The sequence below is a fragment of the Dasypus novemcinctus genome, chromosome 6 (genome assembly GCF_030445035.2).
Source record: "Dasypus novemcinctus isolate mDasNov1 chromosome 6, mDasNov1.1.hap2, whole genome shotgun sequence".
Taxonomy (NCBI): Eukaryota; Metazoa; Chordata; class Mammalia; order Cingulata; family Dasypodidae; genus Dasypus; species Dasypus novemcinctus.
The window spans coordinates 68,612,932-68,622,835 of NC_080678.1; the positions used below are offsets into that span (position 1 = coordinate 68,612,932).

Sequence of the window (9,904 nt, forward strand, 5' to 3'; positions counted from 1 at the left end):
GAAATAAATTGCATTTTGTAGATTGTAATTAAAATTCTGTTTTTCCCTTCTTTTATTGAGATTAGAAACAGTTACTTGACTTTGGTTTGGGGATTTTTTTTTTTACTCTATTTCAGAGAAGAAGCTGTCTCCTTAATACAGACTATTTTTTAAAACCTCATTTTTTTTTTTTTTTTAAGAGAGGTAGCCTCTATTTCCTTGTTTCACAAATAAAGCTGGCTGAGTTGGCTGCTTTTTGTTTAGTAGTCAAAGAGACCAAATCCCATATCTTTGTCAAATCCTCCGATTCTTGCTTTGCTTCAGCCATGACTATAGGAGCAGCAAGAGCAGCAGTGGTGGCGGCCACTAGCAGAGCAGTAGCCACAAATGCAGATGTGTCAACTAAGAAGGACTTGACCTTTTTATCAAGTGGGAGATAATCAGCCTCCACAAAACCAGGACTCACTTATACTCAATGATGATTAAATGGGGGTACTGATACAACAGGTGGGTAACCATTCTGCAGACATAGGCCAGAAACCCTGTGGGCATCCTCCAGGAAGTGAAAGTGCAGGGTTTCTTCTGAGATGTCACATACTCCAGGCTTGTAGATGTTGCCATTGTCAAACACCTGCTGGATTATCAGCCTGCAGGAGAAGGGGGAGATGCTCAGCATGTTCAACAGGGTGGCTTTGCTGGCTCCCACCTTGTCTCCAGTCTTAATCAGCTGCAAATCACCCAGGACTTTGATGGTGCCCCTGGAGATCTTAGTGGGTGTAGCAGTTTGATATTGTTTATGAATTCCAAAAATAGATATTGGATTATGTTTGTAAACTGCTCTGTTCCTCAGGGCATATTAGATTTTATTAGATTCAGAGGTTTCACTTTTGCTTGATTAAATTATGATTAAGGCTTTGATTCAGTCACGTCCGTCAGTAGGACATTGAGTCCCGGCTCCCTTGGTGAGCAGGGACATATGGAAAAAATGACATGGCAGAGGAGAGACTTGGAGTTTTGGATACTGGAGCCCCAGGGAGAGACCCAAGCGGTTTGCCTGATAATGCACAGCGGAAGAGAACAGAGACCTGAACAGCTGAGAAAGCCCAGAAAGAAATGAGCCCTGGGGAGAGAGACAAGCCAGACACTAACCTACAGCTGAGAATGGAAGGAGCTGGAACTGCAGAGCTTTAGGAGGAAGAGGAAGGCTGAACCCTGGCAGAGACCAGCAGCCATCTTGCTCCAAAACGTGATAACAGACTTTGGTGAGGGAAATAACTTACGCTTTATGACCTTATGACTGTAAGCTTCTACCCCAAATAAATACTCTTTATAAAAGCCAACAGAGTTCTGGTCCTTTGCATCAGCACCCCTGTGGCTGACTAATACTGTGGGGATGCCTAAAATCTGAAAGAAGGAGGTCTTCTTGAGCCCCAGACCAGTGTTCTGGGTGGGCACAGTGACTTTGCATGGGGCTTTTGCACCAGCAAGGGTGATACTGTCACCTTTTGGCCAGCAGCATGTCCCTGATCTCAGTGAGGTCTTCCTTGGTGAACACAAAGCCCACATTACTCCATATACAAGGGAACAGTTTCTCCCAGCCAGGCTGATTTCCAAACGGCTTCAGATGGCCTTGCACCTCCTGATGCCCTTGTCCCTCAGCACAGCAGTCTTCCAGCAGAGAGACGTGTAGATCCACTGCATCTGCTCAGGGGCTACATTGTCTGCTCCCACAATGAAGCATTTTGGATGATCATCCATATGTTGGATGATCTTATGGAAGTAGTTGGGCTTCTAGGTCACTTTGTCTTCACTGGGCATCATGGTGGTGTGTCAGGGATTACCATGCAGGGTTTAAAGACAATGTCACTCTCATAATGATGCCTGGTGAGAGGAGCCAAAAGTAAAACCTTCCATTTGAAAAGTAAAAGACTCTTACCACTAGTGAGAGATGATTGCTCTCCATAATAAAGGAAGGATAATTTGTAGTTCAAGAAGGAAGAGGGTGAAGAGAAAAGTAAGGAGAAGGGAAAGTTCTGCAGTTTTCCTTCCTAAAAGTATTTCAGGCTAGAAATGTTTACTAGGTGATTTTAGAATCTGCTGCTGTGTTCACGCTGCAAAAAGACTTCAATCAAGTTTACTTCATCCAGGAAAGCTTTGGGTGGTGGTATTTGTGAACCAAAGAAAGGGACTCAGTTCCTCATCCGGACTGATGTGTAAGATACAAGCAGCATATGCAGAAACAGGTGCCTGAAGGCAGTGGAATCAATAGAACTCTGACGGAGGGTTTTAACCTTCCATGATGTGTGAATTGTGGATTGAAACCAATCTAATCCCAGCTGACATCTGTTTGTATTGTGTATGGCTTAACCATCAGAGCAGAAGAGGACTATAATCTCTCTTATTTTTGACATTTATTAATACAGCCTAATGTTTTTCCACAGCCACATTATAGTAATTATTCAATTTTTATGAGTTGCATTATGTAATTGTTGAAAGCACTGAGTCTGGGGTTAGAATGCTTGAATTCAAATCATGGCATTATCACTTTACCTCTGCTACTCTGCTATGCTACTTCTTTCAACTTCAAATTCTTTGTGTCTAAAATAGGAATACTAATATCATCTACGTAATAGGGCTACTTCTGAGGATTAATGGAGCTAGTGTACAGAGCACAGCAGAATCTGAAAACATGTTAGACCTCAACAAATGTTTGCTGCTGTTATTTAGTCCATACTCATTTAAAAATTAATTCTCTCATCATGGCTTATGCTATTATTTATTTACTTTTGGCTCTAATTCAGGAATTTACAATCATCTCTACTTAATTTCATCTTGGTAAGAGGATGCCACCTGGTATCCGATAGCTTTAGTTTCAATTCCAACTCTACCTACCTCTCACCACAGTTATGAGAATCAAATTAAAACAATATGTGGCAAAAGCCTAAATCAGTGGTCCCTAACCTGGGGTGATTTTGCCCCTAGGAGACATTTGGTTGTCACAACTGGGGGCTCGTCACTGTTATTTAGTGGGTATAGGCCAGGGCTGCTGTTCATTATTTTAATAGTGCCAAGGTTGAGATGCCTGCACTTAATGAACTATAAAATCCTATGCAATTGCAAATGTTAGTTATTAACTGTTCTAGCACCAACCAAGCCTGTTGAGATAATTTCGAATCCTGACTTTGTCCTCTAATACATTAGCTCCTCCTCCCAGGCTTTAGGTCATGCTTAAATTTGGCCAGCATACCATCTCCGCTTTCATTCAAATTATTAATAAATATTGATGGTGTATAGGACTTAGTACTCTAGCCAGGCTGCTGTTGAGCATGAATGCACTGATTTGAGTCTGCAGGAGATGAAGTACCATCTCAATTACACTGTGTGATCCTGGACAAGTTAATTAACCAATGTGTACCTCAGTTTCCTCATCTATAAAACAGAGGAATGGTAGCAATACTCCCATAGGTTTTAGTGAGGATTATATGAGATTAAAAATACAAAGCTTTTCGTCTATTACCCCTTAAGAATTGTTCAGTGTTAGCAATTATTTGAATGAATATTTTTTAGGAATTATAAATTGCTTGGGTTAAGAATCCATAGGAAAAGCAGCCTGGAAGTCCAAGGATGCCGAGTTGGGGCCAGAAACAAGGGATAGGATGTTGGATGACCTAACGAGATGGGGAGGGCCATGGTGCCCTAGAACCGAAGGGAAGCCTAAGGAAAGAGCCTGAGCACCACAGAACGACGTGACTAAGAAAAATCCCAAGCAGTAGTACAGCGTGAGAAAGGCAGGGCAGAGAGCCGCGCAGGCACATTGCCAAAAGTGGCTGTGACCCCTCCCAGAAGGCCTCCGGGCCCCGGCGGATTCCGGGAAGGAGGGCTTGGTTCCCTTGGCAAATTTAGCCGGCTGGCAGCTGCGTTCCCCTGGATTCTGGGCCTGGAACAGGGGTGAGTCAATACAGGAATGGATGTATGAGTGAATAAACATACCAGACTGATACACAGACAGGTTACCGCACTTTTCCCCTTGCGGTGCCAAGAGGGAACTGACTGGCCTCCGGCCACCGACTCTTTCCACACCAGGATTCCCGACGTGGATGTCAGATTCTGGGGGACAGTGGAAGCCTCCAAGCCCAATGGAGGTAATGTGGGCAACACCAGCCTCCTGAAGAGCCCAGTTTTTATTTTAAAAAATCAATTTTAATAACAAGGATAATGTATTGAGATCCTACTATCTTTTAGTGCAGTGCTAAGAGTAAAATTCAGAGTCCTTATTGTGGTCTAGGAATGAGTTGCTTTGACCTTCAGGAAGGATTGGATGGCATTCATACTTTTAACAAGTATATGTTGACAAATTTGTCTAAGTTCTATGTGGAGAATATGAGTCAGCCAAGAGAAGGTTTGAGAGTGCTTTTTTACAGAGGATGGTTGCATGTTGTTAGGTTAAAGTAGTATGGAAGTTCAAATATGTGTAGAAGGATAAGTGACCAAGAGGTGAACAGTGCAGATTTTTAACCTATGATTTTCAACAGCCAATTTGTAGCAAACTCAGAGGGCAAAGGAACATTTGAACTTTGCCACGTGCATACAATCAGCAAAGCCCAGCTGCCCTGGAAACTCTACAGGTCAAATGTTCCCAGATTCTTCAGGAGCTAAGTGGTAAAAAGAAAGGGGTTAGAGGTGGGGACTAGAGAGTTAAAGACTTGCATTAGTTAACTGTCTGATGAAACAAATACCATACAATGGATTGGCTTAACAAAAGGAGTTTATTGGCTCAGGTTTATGAGGCTAGGAGAAGTTAAAAATCAAGGATTTGGCAAGGCAATACTTTCTCCCTAAAGACAGTAATGTTCTGGGGCTAGCTGCTGGCTTTTCCTTGCTTTTCTGTTACATGGCAATACATGTCTTCTCCTTTCTCTTCCAGGTTCTGTTTCCCATGGCTTTTTTTCTCTGTGGCCTTTTCTGTAAGGTACCTAGGAAATAGGATTAAGACCCAGCTGGCTATACCTTAATTAAAAATAACCTTATTGGATTCACACCCACTCGAATGTATTAAGAATGTATTTTTCTGGGATACGTAATTCAATCCCCAACAAGACTTAACATACCTACTGATTTCTTTTCCTTTCCTTTTTTTCTTTTAAATGGGCAAAAATGAATGATGGTGCCCAGGGATGCACAACATGGGTGGTAAAACCTTAAAGAAATGAAAGAAGAAAGGATTGTCAGTGTCAGGACAGTGGTTGTTTTTGAAGGAAGGAGGGAGCTGTGATTCGAACAGGGCCCCTGGAGGGGTTTCTGGAGAGTTTGGCAAAGTTCATGATTGTGTTGGTTGCAAGAGTGTTTGCCTTGTAATGAATATGGTAAACTATACCTTTGTTTTGAGTAGTTTTCTGTGTCTTTATATTGTTTTACAAAATGGAAAAGGAAGAAACTTGTAAAAAAAATAGACAAGATCATTCTGGTTGCTATGTAGAAAATAGATTTTAGGAAGACAAAGTGAAAGCAGGGAAATCAGTTATGGAGACATAATGAAAGCCTTGGTGCATGATAGTGGGGATTTGGCTGAGGATGTGGTGGTAGAAATGGTAAGAACTGATAGGGAGAGAATAGGATTTGCTGATGAATAGGCTAGGTAGAGTGAAAAGAAGAGAAATCAAAGATGATTTAGATAAATGGTGCTGTCATTTACTGAGCTAGAGAAGAATGTGGGGAGTAATGTGTTTTGGGATCAGAAATCACGAATTCTATTTTGGATGTGTTAAGTTCGAGATGCCTGTGAGACATCTCTCTGGCAATGACAAGTTGGCAGGTAAACTTATGAGTCATGGAAGGGACTATAAATTTGGATCTAACCATTTTGTAGATGAGAAAAATACTTTTAATGTTGCTGTTAATCAGTTTTTCCAGTCTCTCAAAAGAAGCATTTAAAATTCTGCACGAATATATGGGAAGGGTGTAACACAAATATCTAAACATCTTTCATTTTAAAACAATTGTCATGTATCTCCAGCCTTATTCCCCATAATTTCATCTGCAGTCCTTTCTCTGTGGCTCCCAGTAGAAGGGAGTAGATTAGCATAAATGTGTTTGTCAGGGTGGGAAGTGGGTGGTAAATAGATTGTCTTCTCCTACTTTTCAGGTTTTTTGCTTGCACTGAGTATAAGAATTTCTCTGGGTTGAGTATAAGAATTTTCCAGAGATTGGGAAAAGCTGCTACATTGTCTATATTCTGTGCAGTCCTCTCCTATTAACCCCATGGTTCCTGTTCAGACCCAAAGAAGGACAAATTCTTTCCTTTCTTCTTTGCCTCAGCTCACTCTTCCCTCCGTCAATAGCTACCACAACCTGTTTTCTCCCTAGAGATTCCCACTTTCCCATCCAGGCTGAGGAGTGGGAGCCTTAAGCCCTATGTGCCCATTGTTTAAAAGGATTTTTTACTACTAAATATAGAAGAAAACAAAGACAAATTTCAAAAAACTCTACTACCGGATCAACCAAAATAATAAGAAACCAAAACTGGGAAATTATAAAGCTTTCAACTTCTTATATTCATAATCCCTCTCTAAGAGAAATACAGGAAACCCTCAGGACCTCGGACTTCAGTTTTATTCCTCTTTACCATTGCCCCACTCCTACTGTGATAGGTTGAATTATATACCCAAATTTAGGCACGTTCTTAATCTTATCTATCTACAATGAACCCATTGCAAATAGGACCTTTTGAAGATGTTATTTTTAGTTTAAGATGTGGCAAACTGAACCAGAGTGGGTATTAATCCAGTTTACTTGAGGCTTTATAAGAAAAAGGCCACAGGAAGAAGCAAGAAGTCAGTGGGAAACCAGAAGAGAAAGGAGAAGACATAATCATGTGACAGAAAAACCAAGGAACCCCTAGGATTGCTGGCAGCCAACACCAGAATGTTAGTCTCTGGGGAGAAAACAAGCCTTGCTGATATCTAGATTTTGGACTTCTAGCCTGAAAACCATTAGCCAATAAATTCCCATTGTTTCAACCAACCCACTGTGTGGTATTTGTCATAGCAGCCTGACAAACTAAGTACCCACCACCACCAGCACACATACTCTTTCCTTCTTACTGGATGCTTGTCCACTCTGCAGACCATACATACTTTACCCTTCATGGGTAAAAGCCCACAGACCTTGGAGTAAAAGAGATCTGGGTTCGAACTGCATCTTCACTGCTTACTAGTTGTGGTTTCTGAAGTGAGTGATATAACTTGTCTGAGTGTTTATTTTTCATCTATAAAAGAAGGATAATAATAGCAGGTTCTTCACGGAAGTAGGGGAAGTTGTGAAAATCAAATGAAACAATTCTTGTAAAAGCACTTAATGTACTATGCAAAGTAAGTATATACTAAATCATCATTTTTATTGTTATTATCATCATCTTTATGGTTTTATCCTGCCAGAAGATGCAATCCATGGCATTTGGCATTTCTGAAGCTTTCATACCATGTGCCATTATAATTCAGAAGGTCTTTGTTAGCTCCAGAATGATTCCCTCTGGGGTCAGAAGGGATGGGAACTAATTTGTACTCTTATATACTTTTTCCTGGAACTGCTTTTCTCTCTGTCCTTTTCCCACTCCTCCTTTCTCTCCCCACACCCCAACTACCTACCATCAAAACATATGATGGCATCACTAAGGCAAGTGCTGGAAATATTGATGGCTTTCATGATTCCGAATATTTAAGGAAGAGAAGACTTTTTCACTTTCAGTAGCCTCACTCTGCCTGTCAGAAATGCTGTGGTCAGCTCTTTGGAAAGCTCTGATTGAGACCTAACTCAAAACTTGAAAATGCTAGCTACTGCCATGAAGAATTTCTAAGACCCTCACCCTTCTTCAGTGGGCCAGTTTTCTGGTCCCTTTGCCCACAAGAGCAGCTAGAACAATTGCCAACACAACTGTAGGAGGAGTGGGAAGAAAAAGCTTTCTCCTTCTTTCTCTCTTGGCCTTCAGTGCTTTCAGAACTCTGAGAAACCCAGAAGCTCAACAAAACCACTGTGAGGGACATTCTAATCCAAGAGGAACAACAGCATGTCTCAATCCAGTACGCTGTTTCTCAGAAAGGGGAGTTAAGAGGGAGAGGCAAATTTAGATTCCACTTGATTCTACTATATAGTCCCTAGGGGGACAAAAATGTAATGCTCTAAACATCATGTCAGCCCACTTGGGATAATAACAGACATACTGAGACAGTTATCTTTTCTGTTTCTTTTTCTGCATGTTTCCTCTTTGGCTGAACATCTTTCCACTAGGAAGATGTTCTTTCAATCTGCAGTAGCCCCTGAACTAGCAGCAACTAAATGGGATATGTCACCTAATTTTTGGGTATTAGATTCCTTAAATTTAGGGGATTGAAAGTGAAGTAGAGGGGAGCTCTGTCACATTCCCCAATGAAACAATAATCCCCCAAGTGCAATGGCAAAGACCAACAAGGAAAGATGGTCCAATAATGAGCCCTTGATACTGATGACTATGCTTATGAGCCTGTATGCCTGAAATATGTACTAAGCCTAGAGCTGCAGAGTGCCTAAGTGTTACCTCCTGAGAGCCTCCATGTTGCTCAAATGTGGCCACTCTCTAAGCCAAACTCAGCATATAAATGCATTACCTTCCCCCCAGCATGGACATGACTCCTGGGGATGAACCTCCCTGGTGCGGAGGGATTACTACAAATCACTAACTGGTGGAGCAACTAAAAAGAGACCTCGAATAAAAGGGTCAACTCAGACCAGCAGAATATCTCAGCCTACATGCTGGATCAAGTGTTAAAATCTGCTTTTTGACCTTGAATAAAAGGGGGAAATGGCAAAGACAAATGAGTTTATATGGCTAAGAGTCTTCCAAAAAGAGTTGGGAGGTCATCAGAGGGGTCACGCTTATGCACACCTCAGCAGGACCCCAGAGAGAGCCCAAGTAGATACAACCCTAGGTGCTGGTTCTCCTGAAGGCTACAGAGATCCACAGAGTACATGGTCATGGTAGATGGATTTGGAGTTCTGTGCCATGTCAGAGGGCCCTACTTTGGAATTTGTGCTCCTGAGTGTGATGGAGCTGGACTCAGATATGACCTTCCTACATGCCTCTTCTGTCACTTTTACTGAACCTATGGTTGGTGCTAGGGATGGTGCATACTCAGGGGACTTGAATCTCTGGATTGCCCATGTGCCAGCTGGGCCCTGAGCCTCAGCAGAGTGGGACTACTACTCTCTGGTTCATTGGACTTACCCAGGTCAGCTAATAGGAAAGTGAAGATGATCAATCACCATACCAGGGAATCAAGAGTGCCGACAACTACAGGCAGAGGAATTGCATCCATTATCCGTGTGGAATCTAAGCCCCCTCTTGATCTAGAGGTGGAGTGACATCACCATCCCAGGGTCCACAGAATGGAGGAATAAAATATGGATTAGAATAGACTTACTGATATTCTACTGATGTGGGCTATGGGTGGGAGGCTCTTTGTCTCTTTGGAGATAACCGTAACCAAAGCTGTCTATCCTGACTTGTGGGTGTGGGATGGTGAGAGGCTGCAGCCCTGCCCTTGGTGACCATGGCAACGACTCCAGTCCCAGGAAACAGTTTATCAGTGCAAACTCTATAAACTTTAAATATTCAGGGGAAATGCAAACCAAATGTGCTAAAAGCTTATCTAGAATGTATTAAGTCCATGCTAAAAGCTTACCTAGGATGTGGAAGATATATGCTAATTCAAGCGTATTGAGAACTGAAACAAAAGAACCATTTGGCCTTTCCTCTCTGTATAAAAGGGACTCAAAAATCTTGTCCGGGGCTTGGGTTTGCAACAGAAAGCTCCCGAGTCTGGTTGGCCATCAATAAACCATTTTTCCTTCTCAAAATTATTCCTGAGTCCTGGCCTTTCTATATGCAAATAAT

The 9,904-nt window shown here is 42.0% G+C and overlaps 1 pseudogene; it reads right to left on the reverse strand.

The window, feature by feature from the left end:
• Positions 1-239: 239 nt before the first annotated feature.
• Positions 240-1,797, reverse strand: LOC101418596 (large ribosomal subunit protein uL10 pseudogene; annotated as a pseudogene).
• Between the last annotated feature and the right edge of the window lie 8,107 nt (positions 1,798-9,904).